The 22,535-nt window shown below is 42.0% G+C and overlaps 1 protein-coding gene across 9 annotated transcripts in view; it reads right to left on the reverse strand.

The window, feature by feature from the left end:
* The window catches only part of LOC105493177 (integrin subunit beta 6), a 148,727-nt gene that overhangs the window by 125,478 nt on the left and 714 nt on the right, over positions 1 to 22,535 (reverse strand). The window lies entirely within an intron of this gene.

Genomic DNA, 22,535 nt, shown 5'->3' on the forward strand with positions numbered 1-22,535 from the left:
ATTTTTTGTATTTTTAGTAGAGACGGGGTTTCACTGTGTTAGCCAGGATGGTCTCAATCTCCTGACCTCGTGATCCGCCCGCCTCTGCCTCCCAAAGTGCTGGGATTACAGGCGTGAGCCACCGCACCTGGCCAAGAAATCCAGTTTCTTATACGATGTCTTGTGATTTTCAAAGATTTGTGATGAAATACTTCCAACAAGCATTGTAAAGGGCCTATCAAATCTTCCTAGCAGTTCCATTTGGCCCACTTGGCCTCAGCTTCCTACCAAGGCTCACTTGGTGAGGTGTGTGGTAATCTGGACAGGTAGTGCTTAAGACATTGACTTTGGCTCTTGACATTTGTAGAGCTGGAAGAGTCCTGCTTTGTTATAGATAAAATACTAAGGCCCAAAGCAGACAAATGGCTCACTCTCAATCACACTGTCACTTCCTCAGGCCAAGAATGCCAGACTCGGCCGGGCGCGGTAGCTCACGCCTGTAATCCCAGCACTTTGGGAGGCTGAAGTGGGCGGATCATGAGGTCAGGAGTTCAAGACCAGCCTGGCCAACATGGTGAAACCCCGTCTCTACTAAAAATACAAAAATTAGCTGGGTGTGGGGTGCCTGCGCCTATAATCCTGGCTACTCAGGAGGCTGAGGCAGGAGAATCACTTGAACCTGGGGGTGGAGGTTGCAGTGAGACAAGATTGCACCATCACACTCCAGCCTGAGAAGCAGAGCAAGACTCCATCTCAAAAAAAAAAAAAAAAAAAAAAAAAGCCAGACTCCTGCTCTCCATGATTTCAAAGTCACTGAGTCCTCAGTCTTTAAAACAACAGTCAGTAGGCAGCTATTGATTTGGCAAAAGAAAAATAACAACAACAACAGTCAATGTCTTCTGTCTGTCCCAAGGTTTGCCTCTGAGAAACGCCCTTGGTGAGCTGGAACACTCTGCCAGATGGGTAAGTCTTAGAGCAAAAGATGCTGTGTCCACACTGGTCTCTGGCTGGCTAGGAGAATGGTACAAATGGCTAATGTTCTTCATGAATTTCTCTCACACATCATAGAACTTATTCTATAAGGACATACACTAATCATTTATAGAGTGTATGTCCTTAGACATACACATATTTAGAGCTGAAATCCCTAAATAACCCAGGTGGAGAAAATAACCACACTGGTGAATACTCTTGTTATTTATCAGCAGGTGTACATTCTAGACACCTGAGTCAGGCCCAGAGGGAGAAAGTTTCCTTAATTTGTAGGTGGCATAAGGATATTTCTGTCTGTCATGCTCTTAATGTGTCTGTCCTCTTCCCAATTCTAAAGTGCAAATGGCCTAACCCAGTCAGCAGAAGAAAAATGCAGGTATCAAATTTAGCATTCTCTCAACATGGCATTTGTTCATTCTAGCCTCTCCTTTTGCAAATACATCTTTTAGAGCTCTTAATAATGAAACTACTTACTTATGTTATTGATAATGGTTCCAAAACAAATATCAGACTTTAAGTGATTTCAACCCTTCCTGCGCAAACTCTGGGACTTTCCTAGGTGATGTAAGAGTACTGAGCTTTCTAGGTTATGAGAACATTGCAGAGATAGGCAGAGTTAATTTTTTGATAATTTGTAATATGGCTTCTAGGGTTTTTAAGTCTTAGAAGCAATTTCTTTTCTATGAAGGGTCTTCGAAAGTTCATAGAAAATGCATATTATGAAAAAAACTATGCATGGATTTCAATTTTTTTGCACCAAAATAAACTCATATTAACTTGTTACAATATACCTGAAGATAATCTAGTTTAAGGCACTAGGAAGGATAAGACATATACCAGGCAAGGTGATTCACACCTGTAATCCCAGAACTTTGGGAGGCTGAGGCGGGTGGCTCACTTGAGCTCAGGAGTTCAAGACCAGGCCGGGCAACATTGTGAAACCTTATCTCTACAAAAAAAGTAAAAATTAGCTGGGCATGGTGGTGTGCTCCTCTAGTCCCAGTTACTTGGGAGGCTGAGGTGGGAGGAACACCTGAGCCTGGGAGGCAGAGGTTGTCAGCCAAGATCACACTACCGCATTCCAGCCTGGGTGACAGAGCAAGGGCCTGTCAAAAAAAAAAAAAAAAAAAGGAGAAGAAGAAGAAGAAGGATAAGACACAAATTCACAGAGAGTGCATATCAGAGCATCAAGAATTCTGCTAAAATTGAAGCAAGAACGAACATGAAATTTATGGTGAAGCTTGGGTGGAAGAATGGTGAAATCGTTGATGATTTATGAAACGTTTATGGAGACAATGCACCAAAGAAATCAGCAGTTTACAAATTGATAACTCATTTTAGGAAGGGTTGAGATAATGTTAAAGATGAAGCCGGTGGTATCAGACCATCCACATCAATTTGTGAGGAAAAAAATCTTGTTCATGCCCTAATTGAAGAGGACCAATGATCAATAGCACAAACAATAGCAACACCACAGACATCTCAACTGGTTCAGCTTACACAATTCTGACTAAAAAATTAAAGTTGAACAAACTTTCCACTTGATGGGCACCAAAACCGTTGTACCCAGATCAGCTGCAGACAAGAGCAGAGCTTTCAATGAAAATGTTAAACAAATGGGACCGAGATCATGAAGCATCTTTTACGAATGTAACAGGAGATGAAACACGGCTTTACCAATATGATCCTAAAGACACGACACAATCATAGCAATGGCTACCAAGAGGTGGATGTGGTCCAGTCAAAGCACAAGCAGATCAGTCAAAAGCAAGGGTCATGGCAAAAGTTTTTGGGATGCTCAAGGTATTTTGCTTATTGAGTTTCTGGAGGGCCAAAGGACGGTAAGGTCTGCTTATTATGAGAGTGTTTTGAGAAAGTTAATCAAAGCTTTAGTAGGAAAATGCCCGGGAAAGCTTCACCAAAGAGTCCCTCTCTACTATGAAAATGCTCCTGCTCATTCCTCTCATCAAACAAGGGCAATGTTGTGAGAGTTTCAATAGGAAATCATTAGGCGTCCACCGTATGGTCCTGATTTTGGCACTTTCTGACTTCTTTTTGTTTCCCAACTTTAAAAATATTTTTTAAAGGGCACTCATTTTTCTTCAGTGTTAGCTGAAGTAGTAAATGTAAACATGACTGCATTTCTCGTTTGAGTTCCCAGGACTCTCAGTTCCTTAGGGATGTATTAAATGGCTGGTATCATCACTTATAAAAGTGTCTTGAACTTGATGGAGCTTATGTTTTTTGTTTGTTTTGTTTTGTTTGAGGCAGGGTCTCACTCTGTCACCCAGGCTGGAATGCAGTGGCATGATCTCTACCCACTGTAACCTCTGCCTCACAGGCTCAAGTGATCCTCCCACCTCAGCCTCCCAAGTGGCTGGGACCATAGGCATGCACCACCATGCCCAGCTATTTTATTTTTATTTTTTGTAGAGACAGGATTTTGCCATGTTACCCAGGCTGGTCTCAAACTCCTGGGCTCAAGTGATCCACCTGCCTTAGCCTCCCAAAGTGCTGGGATTACAGGTGTGAGCCAGAAGCTTGTGTTGAAAAATAAAGTTTATATTTTCTGTTTTTATCTTTTAATTCTGTTTTCCACTAACTTTGTGAAGTCCCTTTATATTACGCCTTCTGTCCCTGTCAGCTGTCTAATAAGATTGGAAAAGCAGGGATTATTATTCACATTTGAAAGATAAGGAAGTTCAGCCCTAGGAGAGTGACTGTGTGACCCACCTAAATGACAGGAGCGAAGTATCTCCCCATCCCCATAGATTTTTCTATTATGTGTGAAGCAATGAGGACCTAAGAAATCTGTAGCTCACATTCCCAAGCAGAGCTGAACAACATTACCACATAATACATTCTTACATTGTCTTAGATATACTGTGGGCAAAAAATAGACCAACTGATATATACCTTCATATTCATATTGATCCTATTATATCTGTAGACCTAAAGCATAAGGATTATTTATAGCATTTCATTTTAAAAAAATCAAATAAGAAATAAAAAACAATGAACTGGGCACAGTGGCTCACACCTGTAATCCTAGCACTTTCAGAGGCTGAAGCAGATGGATCACCTGAGGTCAGGAGTTCAAGACCAGCCTGGCCAACATAGCAAAACCCCATCTCATCTAAAAATACAAAAATTAGCCAGGCATAGTGGTACGTACCTGTAATCCCAGCTACTAGGGAGGCTGAGGCAGCAGACTCACTTGAACACAGGAGGCAGAGGTTGCAGTGAGCTGAGATTGTACCACTGCACTCCAGCATGGGCGACAGAGTGAGACTCTATCTCAAAAAAACAAAAACAAAAACAAAAACAAAAAAACATTGCCACAATTTCTGATATTCTTGAATGACATGGGGAAGTTTTTCCTGTCTCCATTGGAATCCAAATGAGAGACCACATCCTTCCAAACAGGAGCAGCCAAAAAACAGGTGGTCTTGACTGGCTCTCTTCCTATGACCTCCTTTCTCTATTTTTAAGTAAAAACAAAAAAGATGAGAGAATATTTTGCAATGGCCATAGAGTTCAAGAAAGAGGTGGGAGAGGCCTCAACTCTCAGAGAGACAAGGCAGGAATAGATGACAAAGTACGTAGCTGGCAAAAGAGAAGGGAAATGGCAAAGAGAAGACCAAACAAGTCAAGAATGGGGGACAAGGGTGCTGGTGTAGGATGGGACACCAAATATGAGGTCACCTGGAAGAACCCAAAGATTCTTTCAAGAATGGCCACCTCGGTACATAAAAACACATTTTGAGTTCAATTTCTATTGAGTTGTTTGATGTGAGTAATTTAACAGCATTATTTTCTACAGTGTTCGTCTTAAATTTATGGTTATCAATTGCCTTATTCTTAAATGCACTTTTGTGGCCCAGCCTGGAAACTCCCCATTTATTACGCAAGTTCTATAAGACAATATGTTCAAACAGTTGAATTAAAACTATGTTTAGGAATACAACCTGTCAGTTGAAGACTCTCGGTAAGTACAATGACAACCCTGCAGTGAATTGTAAATGCAGGTTATGAATTATAGAATTGCTTTAAGAAACAGCAAAGACCAACTAGTATTCAATGGTGTACCACATTCATTTACCACTGCACCCCAGTCCCTGGCATGGGGGGCATTGGGAGAAAATATGGTCAGAAGAAGTCTTACATCCCATGGGGACTAATACACCCCATGCTTAGCATATGTTTTTGTATTTTTAACAGATCAAGGTATAAAATAATTATATTCAGATCACCACACAGCCCACAACAAATGTGCTTTGATGCTGAAAAAAAAAATATATATATATATATCTCAGAAATCCTCTATAATAATAAATTAACTACTGGCCCTAGACCCTCTGACAATTGCTCATAAAGGAAAAATCCTTCAGTCCTTCCAGAAGGCTCTATGGAATCCCTCTGCTGAGCACTGTTGCAGGTATAGATGTGAAACAGGCAGGAGTCCCTGCTCTCAAAAGGCTTAAATTGTGAGGGAGGTCACAGATATTAACTCTATTTAAAAAGCAAAATATATACGACTTTAGATAGTACAATGTGCTAAGGAGAAAAAAAAATTGGGAAGGGAAATAGGAACTGTCAAGGAGGTAGAATGGGTTTGAAAGCCCTCACTGAGATGGGACATTTGAGCAAAGACCTGAAGGCAGTGAAGGATCCACTACATGGGCATCTGAAGTGAAGCTTTCAAGGTAGGAGGAACAAAGGTGCAGAGAACCCGAAACAGAAGTGTGCCCAGCGTAGTCAAGGAACATTGAGGAGGCTGTGGAGTGAAGGGAGGATAGATAGTGGCCAAGGAGACTGAAGGGTCATATTTCATATGTGTTCTATGTGGAAAGAGGGAGGAAATGAATCCAGTCCAACTGTCTGATCTCTCATCAAATCCAAATTCCTCTACAGCTTTCCTCATCTCTGTGCAGATCACTCATCTTGATAAAATCATCACCCTCAAATCTCAAAGATGGTTTTCTCTTTGGCATGGAGTATGTTTAGTTCTTCCTGGTCGTGTACAGCATTGGCACACATTAGCTGAGAGGGATAAGCAGAACGAACTGAATTTGCTTCATTTCCTCTGCTCCACTTCTACACCCCTCACCCAGCCTAAACCCTCAGCATCTCTCCTCTGGGTTACCAGAAAACCTTGAGCTCTGGTCCCACCTCCTGTGTCTGTGGCTTGCAGCCATTCTACACAGCTGCCCCAGCCACCTCCCTAATGTCAAGAGTTTTGAGGCTCCCTGGGGTCTCAAGGGAAGGCAAGAGGAGAAGGTGAGTGGTTGGGGCTCTGAACTCCATCTCCACTTCAGCCAGAGCATCCTTTTTCTATTAGGATCAAGTATGATGCCTCTATGTGATTCCCCCCCCCCCAAAGCTGGTAAGTCACTGCCCAAAAACAACAGCTCATATCACATTAGTCCATTACTCTCCTGCTCCGAAACCTTCAACACCCCTTGGCCAGTGAAATAAAGCCCAAGCTGCCATTACACTAGAATAAAATTCACAGTTCTTGCAGTGGCCCATTAGATACCCTGTACCCTCCAAGTGTGGCACTGCCTTGGGTGTCAGCACTGACTCTGCAGAGCTCTTCTGCTTGTTTGATTGGCTGACCCCCTCATTTCATTCAGGAATTCATTCAGGTTCCTAATCAAGTGTCATCTCCTTTTAGCAAGCCCTGGCTACCCCATCAGAAATGGTGCCCCATGCATCTCTATTTTCCAACCCTGCTGTATTTTGCTTTATAGCACCTATTACTACATGATGTTGTAGTATTTCTTTGTTTATTTGTTTATGGTTTCTCTCTATACCAGAATTACAAGTTCTATGAGAATGAGAGGTTTGTCCATTGTGTCATTGTTCTATCCCTAAGCATTTAGTATAATGCCTGGTGCATAGCAGGTACTCATTAAATATTTATGAATAAATGAATGAATGAAGAGTGGAGGCCGGGGGCTGTCAACACTGTCTACAGTCTTGTCTGAGCAAGACTGTCCAGTCCTAACTCATGGCTGTCCCTGCTCCCTCCCCCACATGCCCTAACCAAATTCACTCCTCATCCGTCACCAACCACCACCAGTATTGTTTCACTTCTGCTCAAGGGATTCCTAATTCTTGAATGCCCTTCCTGTCACCTACCCCTGCCTGACATAACATGCCTCTTTCAAGACTCAGTTAAAAAAAAAATTCTTTTTGGAATTTTTCCCCAGTCCTCTGCCTGAGGCATGTTTCCCTTCCTGGAGCCTAGAACTCTTTATTCTCTGGTCTTTCCCTGGAGTCCTGCCCTCTGTCCACCTGGCTCCACTTGTGAGTGCACTGGAACCCTGGGCGTGCGGGGCATTCTGCTTCCAGGACAGTGCTGTGGCATCATGTGTGCTCAATAAGAGTTGAGCTAGGAGGAAGAAAGGATTGAATGGTAGCTGATGCTACACTCCTTGACCTCATTACTTTTACTTTTTCGCTCGTACTGAGCTACGGTCTGATTTACCTTTGGGTGTCGTTAACTCACAGCAATGTAGCTTTTGTCCTTCCCAGGCAAGTTCTACCAAGTTCTTCGCAGCCTGGTTCTTCCTTGCGCTTTTGTTGTTGGACATGCCCCACAGCACCAAGAGGTCCTTTTTTATGTCTCTACCTTTAATGCTCACACACTTTCCTGACCAAGCCAGAAGTCTCATTGACTTGTATCCAAGCTATTTATTACCAGCACTTCCCAAAGTGTATACTGGTGACAAATTCTGGGAATGGGTCTGTGGAGGGAAAGGCTTCTTCCTGAAGTATATTCAGGATATTAAATATTCTGTGAAGTTCTTCAGTAAAAATACCTGTTAAGCATCATCAAGCCAAAGAATCACATATTTCTTTAACTACTGAACCATTTTTCCCCTGTGGAGTACCTCTTAATACTCTGAAAAATTACAATTTTGCAGAACAGAATTGTACTATATTTTCCTAGATGACATAGGTGTGCAAGAATATTTATGAAATAAATTGGGGACTAACCTGCTGATAGCACCACAATTCATGCATATATAGAGAGATGGAGTATCAGTCAATAGCGTAAAACATAGTATAGCAACAGTTAGCATTAGTAGATGCTCCTTACAAAGCTGGCCCTGCTCTAGAATTCAGTCAATCCAGGGAGACACAGATTGGTTAATAGCCCTGCTAAATTCACACAGCTATTAAGTAGCAGGTGATGGCCCCAAACTCAGGGGTCTATCTTTCAGGGGCTTGCCTTAGTCACCCCACTCTGGTAATGCATGCCCCACGGATCTCTCTATAACTGAAATTTATATGGAACTTTTTTAAGAGCAGAAAACCAATACTTATTTTGTACCCACTCATTTAAAGTTCTCAGAAACCTTGCGAAGCAGGAATTCGAATCTCTATCTCAAGTCTTCCAGTTAGGGGCTTACTGCCACGTTGCTTTTCCATTTGTGAAAAGGCTCAAAAGTGCTACTGGGACCCATTAGTGCTCTCTGATCACTTGTTAGGGTTTCCTTATGGCGGCGGCTCATTTGCAGCAATTCCTTTGAGAAGCCTGGAGGAAGGGCTGAGGGAAAGGCCTCTCCCGGGGACTGCTTGTAAGCGCAGAAAACATATCTGGAGAGAAAAGGCAGCATTAAGCCAAGGGCACACATACATCAAAGTAGCTTTTCTTTCCTTTCACTAACAAGTCTGAGAAGCCAGGAATAAAAGACTAAAAGGGTCTGTCAGCCAATACAGGTGAGAATTGTCGATTATCAGACTCCACAGGGAAGAGGGGAGGGCTTGATGACTGGAACATCTGCTGCCCTCTGAGAAAGGGGCCCACCTAACACCGAGTTGAATCTTTCTCGAAGCTGCAATGTGCATCCTCCTCCACCCCAAACTATACAAAAAGGCATCACAATGGAAGAGTAGGATGAAGGCAAAATGAACGCCTTTTCTCTCCCTCTCTCGGAAGGATAATGGTGGCGCAGTCCAGGCTGATGAAGTTAAGGCTGAGAGGAGAGTATGTCTGGGTCTTTATCTGCAGCAGGAACCCATGGGAGGATGGTGGATTGCGAGTGTCCTGGGGCATGACCCTCCCAGATGTGGCATCCCCTAGAAAGGCCCCTGAAAGGGGAGTGAAACAGGGTCAGCTGGCCTGCGGGTCACCATGCTGGGCTTCAGTCTGGGCTGATACATCACTAAGGGAAACCCATGGGGATTAGGCCTCCTTTGGAGAGAGATCTGAGCCTGCAAGATGCCTCTTAGTGAAACTGGGCTCAGTCCAGAGCAGTCTTGCTGGGCTCGAAGGTACTGTGGCAGAGGGTGAAGCAGCCAGGGCCCTGAAGTCAGCGGGCTTGTGTGAACTACTGTTCTACGACCTTCTTACATGCACTATTTGAGCCTTGGACTTTCCCACTGTACAATTTATATATTAATAATAATTCCCAGAGTGATTTTAAAGAGTAAAAGAAATATATATGTATATACTCTGTAAACTGAAATGCTGTAAAATGTAAGCTGTTATAATTATGAGATCATTTTTATCTACCTGAGATCACCTAGGTGGCCACTGGAAGTCAGGACTTTAGCAGAATCATTTTTTTGATCACGCATTCAAATGTTGGTTGTAAAACTTGCCAGCCTTTCATTAAGCTAATACTTATTAATATTGGTTAGATGGTAGGTACTACTGGAGCCACAGAGGATATAGAGAGAAGACCTGGCTCTTGGTCTTGAGCAGCTCATAGTCTTATAAGGACAACAGCCCTGTAAACAGATATTACACCTGACTTACACAAATTCAGCCCAAATCTGTGCATGGGTGGGTGGGGAAATGGTGAGGCAGATGAGGGAGAGAAAAAGACTGTGATGGACTTTGCAGTAGGATCTGCTCAGGGCTACCACGAATGTAAAACTGTAATGTGCACTTGGGGGAAGGTGGTCACTGGGAAGATGGAGAAAGTTTTGCAGGGTTAGAACCACCTTGGTGACAGATCATGGGACAAGCTGCCAAAGACAGCAACTCCCTGAAATAGAGGAATCTGCAAAGGCACAATCCTGCAGCTTCAAGGAGGAAATCCAAATGGTTCCAGGACCACCCAGAATGCTTATGCCTCGCAAAACTCTAGGGGGCGATATTTCAACTATACTTATCATAGATTAGCATATTGCTTAAGACTATTTAATGCAGATGGGAGTCAAGTGTCTTGAATGAAGGTGACATTTTTTTTCCATTCACAAATGATGCTATATGGGCTTACCCAGTTCTTCCCAAACCTTGAGCTGCTGATACAGGCAGTGGCACCCAATTTGAGCCTTGCGTTCTCTTCATGCTACTTCCCGTTTGGGTGAGAAGGAAAGGGATGGTCATGTTCTTGCTCAGGAAGATAGTGATGGCGACACCCTTCCTGGGGCCAGTGGGGCCTATACCACTTAGCTTATAAGAAAGGCTATTTAACAATTCTCTACCTTCTCTTAGAATCATCTGGTTAGTCTTGTTTTCACACTGTTTTTCTCTTATTTCTTTTCAACTGAGACTTACAAACACCAGGACAACATTTTCCCTTTAAAAGCCGATTTAAAAGATGCCATGGTTAGAGTAAAGGCTGCAGAGTAAAGGCTCTTCTTGCGCCCCCGCCAGCCACTCTTCCAGGTTAAAGTGCTTAAGGTGTGATGACTGGCCCAAGGCCAGGCCTTCCCTGAAGCTTTCAGACTGATGCAAACCCTCTTGGACTTCCTGGAAAGGAAGTAAGATCATGGTGAGTTCATTCCATCACACCAGGAAGGGGAATTACTGGGTACTTGCGGGGAAGAAAGCTTTCTCAAGCTTAAGGTTGCCTAGAGTGAGAAAAACCATCCTGATCATCTCTCTCCCTCCATGCTTTGTTTCTTTTTGGTACCATGAAGCCTGGGTGCCCTGGATGCCTGGGCAAATGTGTTTTATTCCTCTTGGCTCCATGCCCATCCAGGCTGTCCCTGCCCCAGGCCAAGGCAGCTGGAGGTGACTCATTGTCTGAGTCTAGTTCCTGTAGGTTCTGGGCTGATTTCATTTCTTTAGGAAACTTCCAGTACTGCCCTGGACTTGCCTTAAATCAAACCATTCTTTGAGATCAGGGACTGCTGCTTTCTACCATTACTCCTAACGCTTAGCACAATGTGGGGCATGTGGTAGGCACTCAGAAAACCTGTGTTGAATCAATGGAATGAATGGTGTATTTTACATTGATTCAACGTGTATCTATCATGTCAGGTTTCTCCAGACGAACAGAATCAATAAGATTAGATAGATACATAGAGATAGAGATAATGAGATATTTACTTTAAGGGATTGGCTTACATGATTATGGGAGCTAGCAAATCCAAAATCTGTAGGGTGGGCTGGCAGCCTGGAAACTCAGGGAGAAGTGGCTACTACAGTCGAGTCAGAATTCTTTCTTCTCTGGGAAACCTCACTTTTTGCTTTTAAGGCCTTCAACTGATTGAACGGTTGAATAAATCCCACTTGCTATCAAGAGTAATTTCCTTGACTTAAAGTCAACTAATTGTATATAATAATGACATCTACAAAGTACCTTCACAGAAATACCTAGATTAGTGTTTTATTAAATAACAGGGTACTAGAATCTGGCTAAGTTGCCACATAAAACTAACATCACATCATTTGTCAAATGATGTTCATAGAAACAACCACCACTACCATCACAACCATAGCAAAAACACCACCACCAAACAAATAATGAAATTGCAGAAAAACAGCTAGCCTAACATCTGTATCCCAGTTCCAGCTAGGTGCTGCCAGCACCAAGATACTTAAAACACATTCACTGCCCTCAAGGAGATAACTCTCTAGTGAGGGAGACAGTCCAGTAAACATAATTACACACCGATGGAATAAATACCATAACAAAGATGTGAATAAAACTTGCTCACTGTTGTTTAGAGTTTGGTAACCTTGAAGTAGTCAGAATGACCTTGGTAACCTGAGAGAGGGTCTGATGTCAGCCAGGCTAATATTACAACCTAGCTGCTCTGGGGAGAGAGTTTAAAATACCATCTTTAAATAAATGGACTGTGAAACAGCCAAAGGGTCTTAATGCCAGCAAATGTCAAAACACCCAAGGCAATCTGGGTATTTGAGGAAAGACCTGTAAGGCTACCACTCTCCTTGTTGCTGCCTGCAGCTTCTCCTGAGTTCCAATCAGACACGCTGGGCCCTGTCTGAAATCGTCTGGACAAATCCCCCAAGACATTGATGCCTGGGAGGGCAGGTTAATGATGCGGCTCCATCTGTCTTCTTACCTGTGGTAAATGAGGCCCAGGGCTAAATTCGGCAACGTTTCTATTTCTGGAAGGGTAGCCTTTCATCTTGTTTCCCTTCCCCCAGTAGTGGTGAGCAGACTGCAGGCATCTGTTGACTCCAACAGTTCTGATAGCTTTAATACGCTCATTTTCTTCTACTATCTTTCCAACAATATCTGTCATCAAATTAAAGATTGGCCTCTACATATTTAGTTGCAGATGCATTGCTAATAGCATGGTGGTGGTGGTGTTGGATTCCTCCCTTGTCTCCTACATAGAAACATTAGGATCATGCAAACAAATACCAATGTCCCTGCATTCTTGTGCCAGTCCCTGTGGTCAAATCCATTAACAAGACTCCAAAACTGGGCCTGCCGCTGACTCTTATGGAAGCAGAGAAGTTGAGGACAATAGAGAGTCTCACTGGCACAGAAAAAGCAGCAGGGATGTTAAGATGTCACATTAAGAGTCAGAATCTGACGGGTGAAAAAAGTATTCAAAGACCACAACCTGCTGCCCAGGAAGAGGGAAGGCCTCCAATCTCCTAGTGGCTCTCTCCTGGGATTTGAATAGGGCACAGAGGAAGCCTCATTGTTTACTTTATACACTTCTACATTGCTTAACTTTGGTACAAAGAATATCTATTACTTTGGTAATCTAAATATTGAAAACAATTTTTTTAAAAGATAATTGATTACTTAATACAGTAACAACAATAACAGCAACAACACAAGAGGACCAGCTGACCCTGACAGGGAAATACTCTGGACTCCACCAAGCATACACCACGTGAGGACAGATTAGAGACAACTTCGATCTTCTATTTCTTCCTGAGGATTTTAAATGTAGTACCTATCCAGGACAGTCCATTTACAGCAATGTTGCCCACTTGCCCCCCCAACCCCAACCCCCAGATCTTTGTGCTAGGAAGTCCCGTGACCCCACCTAAATCTGATGGGTGGTAGGTGGCAATGGCCATCTGAGTGTTGATTTGCCAACCTAGATGGAGCTTAGGACGGACACGCAGTTTAATTATCATGCAGAGCTGCAGCTGGAGGTGGCTGGAGTGAGTTGACATCTGCTTTTGCAAAGCACAATTTCTGCAAAAAAATTAACCACCAGAACTCTTGATTCTCTCTAATTAATGAAGAGGAAGCCTGGAATCTTCAAAGTCCACGAATGTCATGCTGCCATTGTGTCAGGATTGATCTCTTTTGTTCTAGACTGAAGAGCATGCCTCTCCTGCCTCTCTTAATTCTTTATAAATTGAATTTTTCTATTACTGGTTGTGACAGCTAAGTAACATGACTTCAGAAATTCACCCGCAGTTCATGCTAGTATTAGAAGCTTGAATAATAATAATTTTTAAAAAGAACCATAATGGAACAAGCTTTCTGTCTCTGACCCAGAATTAATCATAGTGAAGAGACACCTACTGAAAGGAGGGTCGTTAATTAGCTCTAATGGCTCTTGCTGGGTGGAGTCTGAATGATTAGGAAGTCTGCAGACAGAAGGAAGGAGGAGATGCTTCCCCTTCCCCGTCTGTTTCCATGTGATGCCAGAGTGAGGCATGATAGGATTTGCTTCCAGGGGACAGGGAGTCGTGATGGAGGCCAGAGCAGTGCTCAGCTCAGTAAGGGATGCATTAGCCTGGCAGACCAACAACTCCAAACATTCTCCAGGAAAATCAGGGGAAGTGGGTGGTTGTTTTCAATACAAATGGTCTAACCCTGTGGTCTTATCTGAGCCTTTAATGAAACCCACCACAGAGGAGCCAGAGTGGGATCCTATTAAGCCTTTTGTCAGATCATTTCACTCTGCTCCAAACATTCCAGTGGACCCCATCTCTTTAAAAGAGAGCAGACGTTGTTCATCAACCTTGAAGGTCCTGCCTGTCTGGCCACTGTTTCCCCTATGACCTTATTTCCTAATCTTCACCTCAACTCACTCTGCTCCTGGCACATTGGCTTCCTTGATATTCCATCAATACTCCGAGCATGCACCCACCTCAGGGCCTTTGCAGCGGTGATTTTGTCTGTCTGTAGCACCGTTTTCCAGATTTCTACTTGCCTCACTTTTTTCTCTTCCTTTAAGACTTTGTCTACATATTATGTTCTTAATGAGATGACATTGATCACTCCATGTAAAATAGAAACCTCTCCCCCAGCACCTTCCTTCCTCTTTACCCTGCTATATTTTTCTCTTACCTCTTAACACACTTTATACTTTCCTTATTTATTATGTTTGTTGTTAAATCTTTGCCTCCTCTACCTTCCACTAGAGCATAAGCTCCACAAAAACAGGGACTCTTGTCTGTTCTGTTCACTAATGTATCCTCAGCATCTAGAACTGTGCCAATTCAAGAAATACTAGTAGAGTGGAAGAATCAGTCCTTACACTTTGGAGTACTCGTTGGTCTGTGCGAAGACTGCATGTGCCCATCCAACATGACAGCTCAAACATCTTATAAAGGCAGTTCCTTTTTTTTTTCTCAAGTGCCTAGTGAGAGTATTATTGTTTCCTTTGATTGCCAAATGTTAATAATTAAAGCAAATAGGGTGATCAGAGTTAACTATTACTTGAGGTGTTTATTTCTTTTCCAGTGGCTTCCATTAGGAAAAACCTTATCTGAGACTGGGCAGAGGAAGGGTGCTTTTATGGGAGGGGTTGGTTTTGTCCCCAGGGTGTAAGCTGTTTTTCTTTCAGTCTGCAGAGAGCGGGAGGTCTTTAGAGACATTGTGCAGTGGAAATCATGACAGTCAGAGGCCAGGGAGTTTCCTTGGTATAACTCAACAGTGACTCCACTGAGGGGGAAGCACCCAATGAAAAGGCAAATATGCTGAGGAAAGAGGACCAGAGCCACAGGAGAGAGCTTTAGGGAGGGAGCTGCAGTAAAGCCTATAGCCCCTGCCATCTCTGCGGATTGTTTCCAAACAATAGGGCCATAGATCTCTGTATGAGACATTTTCTCATACAGAAGAAAGAATTGAAGAATGCCTATTGAGTCTTGCTTGTGTCTATAACTTACTAAGGGTTTAGTAAATCTGGCAGAGGTTGCAGTGTAGACAGATCAGGCCTTCCAACCTTCCACGTTCTACTTGACTTGTGCCTTACATCCAGTCTTTAGCTCAAAGGGCCTGACAAAACAGGAAAACACGTATGCGTTCAGTTAACAAGCCCGCTAATGCTGGGCTCAGTGCTGAGTCGTGATGCAAGGGTTCTATCCCTGACTCTGCAGCTGCTGGTTAAGTTAACTTTGGCCATTCATCTCCCTGTCCCTGGTTTCTAATTCTATCTTCTTAAACTTTACAAAGTTTTTGTTTTTCTTTCTTTCTTTCTTTCTTTCTTTCTTTCTTTCTTTCTTTCTTTCTTTCTTTCTTTCTTTCTTTCTTTCTTTCTTTCTTTTCTTTCTTTTTTTGTGGCATTCATTCCTCTGAATAACTGTTTCTTTAAAAAAACAAACAAACTTGCATTTTAGCTTCAAGGGTACATGTGCAGGTTTGTTATATAGATAAACTCATGTCACGGGGGTTTGCTGTACAGATTATTTCATCACACAGGTACTAAGCCTAGTGATCAATAGTTATTTTTTCTGATCCTCTCCCTCCTCCCAACCTCCAGCCAACTCTGTTTCTTAATGAAAGAAAGAAAGAAAGAAAGAAAGAAAGAAAGAAAGAAAGAAAGAAAGAAAGAAAGAAAGAAAAGAAAGAAAGGGCCCAGAGAGGTCAAAGTATTTGTCTAAGGCCATACTGTTATTAAGAGGTAGAACCAAGACCTACACTAACTCCGCAAATCCAGTTTCTGTCCACAGTGCCCTTGAGATCAGAATGATACCCACTCCATTTCCTTTAAAAGCTACAAATGAAACTGTTCTTATGAGTAAAAAGTACTAACCCAAACTGGATTATTTCTAAAGTGGTCTCCCAAATTTACAGGATGTTCAGAGGACGGAGATGAGAAACCGGGCTAAATCTTGTAGGGGTGAATGTATAAATGATTGTGTTTTTAAAATATTCTAAATTCAAATTCCAAGAATGACATTTAACGCATCCTTCCAAAGCCAAATTTGGCACAGTGCTCTGGTTCTAAATAGCAGCATTGACCTTCCCTCTTAGACTCATAACCTAAATTATTCTGAAGATTCTTCCTCCAGACTGCTCCCGACAACCCACCTGGAGCAGTCTCAGGACACTCCTGCTGATTTACAACTGCAATCTTGCTAAAAGGAATGGAAAAGAGCCAGGATGAGTTTCTGCTAGACAGAATTACTGGCATGAAATACTAACATGGCTACAACTTGGCATATGAATGACTGACTGCACCACTGCCCCACCCCCCTTTTTTATTTCACTGAAATTGGTTATTTGTTGGAAAATGGAGGGAGTCTTATTCCTCAACCCCAGCCCCTAAAGAGTGAAGGAAAAAGGCTGCTGACTGTGCTACTTAGGACGTGCTTGAACGTGGCTCCCAAAAGCCAGCCTTGAATCAGGAAGCCTTTTCTTGTTCAGTTTCCATGTCAGTGGTTTGTCTTTGATGAGCGTCTGTGACTGCTGTGTGCAGAGCCCTTCTGTTTTCTGCCTTTATAGAAGGAATAAAGACAACTAGGCAGGAGGCAAGCAGTAAGCTCCAGCTGTCTCTGGTTAAGATGCAATGATTAGCTGTAAATCATCCATTTGGCTTAGGCAAAATATGGTCTAAATGAAAAAGGGAATGCCTTTCCCTTGTATTTATTCTCTTCCAGAACCTTGACCCAAGCTGTCAATTAGTCAATCAAATATTTATCGGCACTTCTCACTCCTGATTTTGCACAAAGTGCAGGATGCTGCAAGAAGTAAAACATTACAAGTTATTCAAGACTTAGCTTGGAAAATAGGGCAAGTATTTGTTCGTCAAGAGTGGAAAACTCACATAACTATAGGGATCAGGTGGGCAACATGAATGAATGAATGAAGCTGTTTCATAATAGCATTTTAAGGTGCATTGTTTTCACACATTTTTCTTGTATATTTAAGACACAGGAATATTCTTTTCTCTACAAAATTGGAGCCTTGTTGGTCTAACTGTAGTTTTCACATTTTGGTGAGAAAAAGAAATATCCTCCTCAATTTTTCTATACAATAGGGATAGTGCCAGGACAAATGGCAAGCAAAACCTGGTTTCAGTGTTAAGAGACAATTGAAAGTGGACAAGAAAGTGATGGGAACTGTATCCAGTTAGAGAGTTTATAGGTTATTGGAAGGGAGCAGCTGCTTGTTAAGTGCCATTTCCTTTGTTGCTGAGTGAGGATGGGGGCTTAGAAATAGATCTTCAAATTCTTCTAAAACACTCTATTTCCCCAAGCTTGCCATGGGGTATGTTGCCATTTCTTTCCTTTAGATATCTCTAGGTTTTTCTTGTCCTTCCATTTCTCTGAAGTGGATGGGAGGCTCCTCAGTGAGGGCTGGGGTGTTCTGTTTATTTGTTTTTATTTGTTTTGCTCACAGGGCTAGTTTGAGCTCGTTGCACACAGCTGCTAGGCAGAGCTTACTCCATGTCATCATCAGGCTCACCAGGGCAGAGAGGGTACCCACCCTATGGTCTGGTCAAATTCATGCAGAGTAATGCACCAACGCATGAGTATCAATTTACTAAAGAAAGCAGAGGAATCCTGCAAATGACACCCAGGCCTCATATAGAGAACCTTGAAAAGGCCTCTGTGGTAGATTACAAAATGACCACAAAGACCTTTCTTTCTTTTATTCTTGCCTCTTTCTACCCCTCCCATGAAGAAATCAATTTCTCACGTTGACTTTTATACATTGATCTTGTATATTGTGATCTTATTAAGCTCAGTTATTAGTTCTAATATGTTGTTATAGATTCACTAGGATTTTTGATGTAGACAGTCATGTCATCTATAAATAAAGACATTCTTACTTTAAAAAAGTGTTTTTCTCCACTCCATTTTAGGTGTGACTATGTGGCTTGTTTTGACAATTGGGATATTAGTAAACACAGTACAAGCAGAGACTTGAACAACGCTTGCACACTGAGGCTGGCTGACTCCTGCTGCTCCAGATCCATGGGATCACCATGTACATAAGCTCAAACTAAGGCCACTTAGCAGAGAAATGGGGCCCACAGTCTAGCAGACAGCCTGTTACCCCCCATATGTATGTCAGGCTTCTCTTAGACCAACCATCTGGCCCAAAGGACACCTACAGAAGAACTGCCCAGCTAAGCCCAGCCCAAACTGCCAGCCCACAGAGTTGTGAACTAATAACACGCTATGCTGGTCAGTCCAATGGAAGGCCAGATTCTGTTCACTGCTGTATCAATTTGTTCCATGCTCAGATAACGAAGATGACATGGCTACATAAGAAAAGTGCTTGTGAAATCACAGAAACTCTGTGCAAGGGTACTATACCAGTTCCCTCCTCCTACATCTCCAGGTCAACCTTATCACTGTTTGGATGCCTGTGATTTTAAAAAAGAAAAGGAGAGAGGAGTGCAGGTGGTGAAAATTACTAATCAGGAAAAGCAAAAGTAGGAACTGTGCTGGTTATTGATCTTGAAGTCAAATTTACCAGGTTAAGCCTACATCCAAGTTGGGAATTGCATAGGTGAGTGGAGAGTACATATATTAAATAGAGAAGAGATAGCCTAGAGGCATAGTATACGTATGAGCCATGAATGGTGTCTGTCTCAATTTTAACAGCCTCTTTGCTTCCTAAGTCTTCAAAAATTGGACTGTTCACATGGGGCAGCAAGCCAGCCCCAGCACATCCTTGCTCTTGCCTCTTTTCCTCCAATCTAATTCCCTGGTCCCCAAGAATTTTCTAGCTCATCTTTTGGCAGAAACATCAGTTTTCCTCAAGTGCAGATATCGTGCCTTAGACTACAACCCAACTTGGAACCTGGTAAGTCAAGTTCTACTTAGTGAAAGACATAAGTAAAGGTAGGAATTGGATTCAAATATATTTTCTTGAATGCAACTAGCTGATTTGCTTATGAAGTTTAAATTTTTGTTAACTTAATATAAAAATATTTACTTACAGATTTAATTTAGGTATGGCTATTGATATTGGGAACACAAAAATCAACATTAAATCCCTTCATTAAGAACCTCACAGCCTAATAGGAGGGTTCAAAGTGTGTGTGTGTGTGTGTGTGTGTGTGTGTGTGTGTGTGTGTGTGTGTAGAGAGAGAGAGAGAAAGAGAGAGATACAAAAACTAAGAGTGCATAATGGCCCAGGGAGCACCATAGATGAAGGAACTAACCATACGTATGTACATAAGTTGTGTGAGGAGTCAGGGAAAATGCCATCAGAAAGTGATGCTCAACTGAATTCTTGAAGAAAGGGAGAAGATTCCACTAGGCAGATCTGAAGACATGAAAAAGCACTATGGGTTTGGGGAACAATAAATACTTAGTTTGGCCAAAGCATAGGGTATTTTGATGTGAGGAGGGAAAGATAGTATGGAGGGAATAATGAGAGATGAGGCTGGAAAAGTGGGCAGGAGTTTCTGGATCTCAAATAATCTTGAATAGCAGTCTAGGTGCTGTAGGTGTTTGTGTTCTCCAAAGTTCTTGTGTTGGAAAGTTGATCACCATTGTAACAGTACTAAGAGGTGGGACCTTTTAGAAGGGATCAGGCCATGAGGGCTCTACCCTCATGAATGGATTAACACCATTATCATGGGAGGGGTTCGTTATAAAAGGATAAGTTGAGCTCCCTTTTTCCTCTCTCTCACCCTGTCTTGCTCTTCTACCTTCCATCATGGGATGATGCAGCAAGAAGGCCCTCACAAGATGCTGGCCCCTGATCTTGCATTTCCCAGCCTCCAGAACTGTAAGCTGACAAGTTTCTGTTCATTACAAATAACTCAGTCTGTGGTATTCTGTTATAGAAGCACAAAACAGACTAAGATGGTAGGGGATTCAAAATTTATCTTATATATGATAGGGAACCAGTGAAAAATTTTAAACAGAAGAGAAATGCATTCTGATTTGTTGTTTTGAAAGATAACCAACGGTAGTATGTTGGTGAATTGGAGGGAGGGAGAGTGCTTGGAAAGTTAGCGTAGCAGTCTAGGCAAATGTGGGTGAACTATAATGCCAGTGGACATGAAAGAGGAAAGGATGAACGGCAGATCCAAGTGAAGGAGGAGGATAAACAAGCCTGAGGTTTCCTGCTCAGGCACTTGGTAGACGTAACCTGATGTAGCAGAGCTGTATGTATGGGTGAACTTTGTGTTATTAAACAAAATAATCATTTTAATATTACAATTTGACATATCTATCAACCTCCTATGGGGCTCCCCAAAGAGGTAGGATATTGCAAAGGAGAGAAACAGTTAGGGCATAGAGTAGATAATGGTTCAGAATGGCTAAGTACAAAGCTGAATGCCAGTAGCGTGAAGGACAGTCAAGGGCCTTCTTTCGGGAACTCCAACCTAAAATAGCAATCTGGGCTGGCCTGCCTGGATTGACAGGCCCATGCACTGTGACCAGGTTGGGGTGCCATGCCTGTGAGTAGGCTGGATGGATCCCCAGATGACCTTGGCCTGTAGTTAGCTCTTATAACTACATCTTGGGTGTGGCTGATTTCCAAAGTAGCAGCAATGGCAGCTGACAGCTTTGGGAGTGTTTATTCTCTGTAAAGAAAAAGTGCCCATAAGAAATACACCTCCCAAGTGGTTGTTCCTCCTGGTTTGACTAAGAGATTCTGTGGCTGAGAATATGCCTATGGTTTTTGTAAAACCATTAAAGAATTGATCGCTTTTTTCTTGAGTCAAAATGCCTTGAATCTCTTAGGTAATTTAGAAGATCAGTGTAAGTTCTACTCCTGGGAAATATGTCAAAGAAATGACTGCTTGCATGCTTTAGTTCATTAGAGTATCTTTTCCCCTTCTGCATATCACAATAAAAGTAAATTCCAATACAAGAATTCAAAGGCAGAGAAGGAACCTAACCCTAACAATCAGATTAGAAATAAATGCCCCCTTTGAGGATCTGAATATTGGAATACAATATTCCACTCTCTGATTAAAAATTCTTGCTGTCACCTACAACTCACAAGGCCAAAACATCTGGTGCTAAGTTTGCTTTAGTGTATGGTAACTGGGGAAAACATTGAGAGATTGCAGTAATAGGATTTTGTGTGTTTGTAAATTGAGCTTTAGCTATTGTACTTCATCCAGGGAACACTAGAGGGAGCAAGTCAGATAGAGGAAAAAGATTACAATGGGAATGAATGAGGAATGAAGAAAGGAGAACTCTAAAGTGGAAGGCGTTTTTGCATATCACTGAGGCACAAAATTTTCCTTAGGCAGACACCAATACTTGTATTATGACCAAATGACTTTATATTCAAAACCCTGTATTAAAAAACTTTCTTTCTGAGCCTGTTCAGAATCTAAAAAAATAGGAGAAGAAAACTCTTACTCTCTGATCAGATTCTGTCCATTTTAGGTATTTTACGAGCCAATACAATATAGCTCTACCTGTGATTTTTTTTTAATTTTAGAGGGTACATTATTTGGATGAATAGCCTTCCACAGATATTGGATTTTGTTCTTTACAGTGCTAGTGGTCATACTTCCGAAAGTTCTCATGGTGAATAGTAATGATACCAGGTATTTTCAGACACTTGTAAGAATAAAATATGCTCTTCACAGATAACCTGAATTGGAAGCCCTTTTCTCTCCATTTTCTCCATAATTCTCATGTATTAGTTCTACACTAAAACACCATTTTACAATCCAGAGGTACTGAAGTTAACTGGTCCGATGTCATGCATATGTCAATGCAAATATGAACTGATATTTATTTTCCTGTTTTAAATTTCCAGTTCCTCATTTCCTTTGTGCCTCTTGAAGATGCCAAAAAGTTAGTGAAGACGAGTCTCATCACTGATTTTTTAAAAAAAAACTTTAACAATTAATTAGTACAATCAGAAACAAATATCTTAAAATCTTAACGAGAGACTGTTCAACTGGTTATTAAAATATTTTACTGAATAATGAACTAAGGCTTTTATGAAATACTGTTCTTAAACCATAGCAGATTTTTAAAATGCAGCTGTTAAAAACATGTGTGAGTCCAAATGTAAGAAAAATCACAGTAAAGCATGCTAAGTTAATAAGGATCCGCTCTTTTACAAACGTTGGGGTAGGCTCACCTGGACGTTCATGTCAGGAGAGCAGAAATGACATTACAAACTCCCTAAGGCAGCGTCTGTTGGAAGCGATCGGTGACACTGACAAGAAACACTCAGTTCTGAAATTTGGGTTTGCATTTGTTA

Source organism: Macaca nemestrina, chromosome 11, assembly GCF_043159975.1.
Source record: "Macaca nemestrina isolate mMacNem1 chromosome 11, mMacNem.hap1, whole genome shotgun sequence".
Classification (NCBI taxonomy): domain Eukaryota; kingdom Metazoa; phylum Chordata; class Mammalia; order Primates; family Cercopithecidae; genus Macaca; species Macaca nemestrina.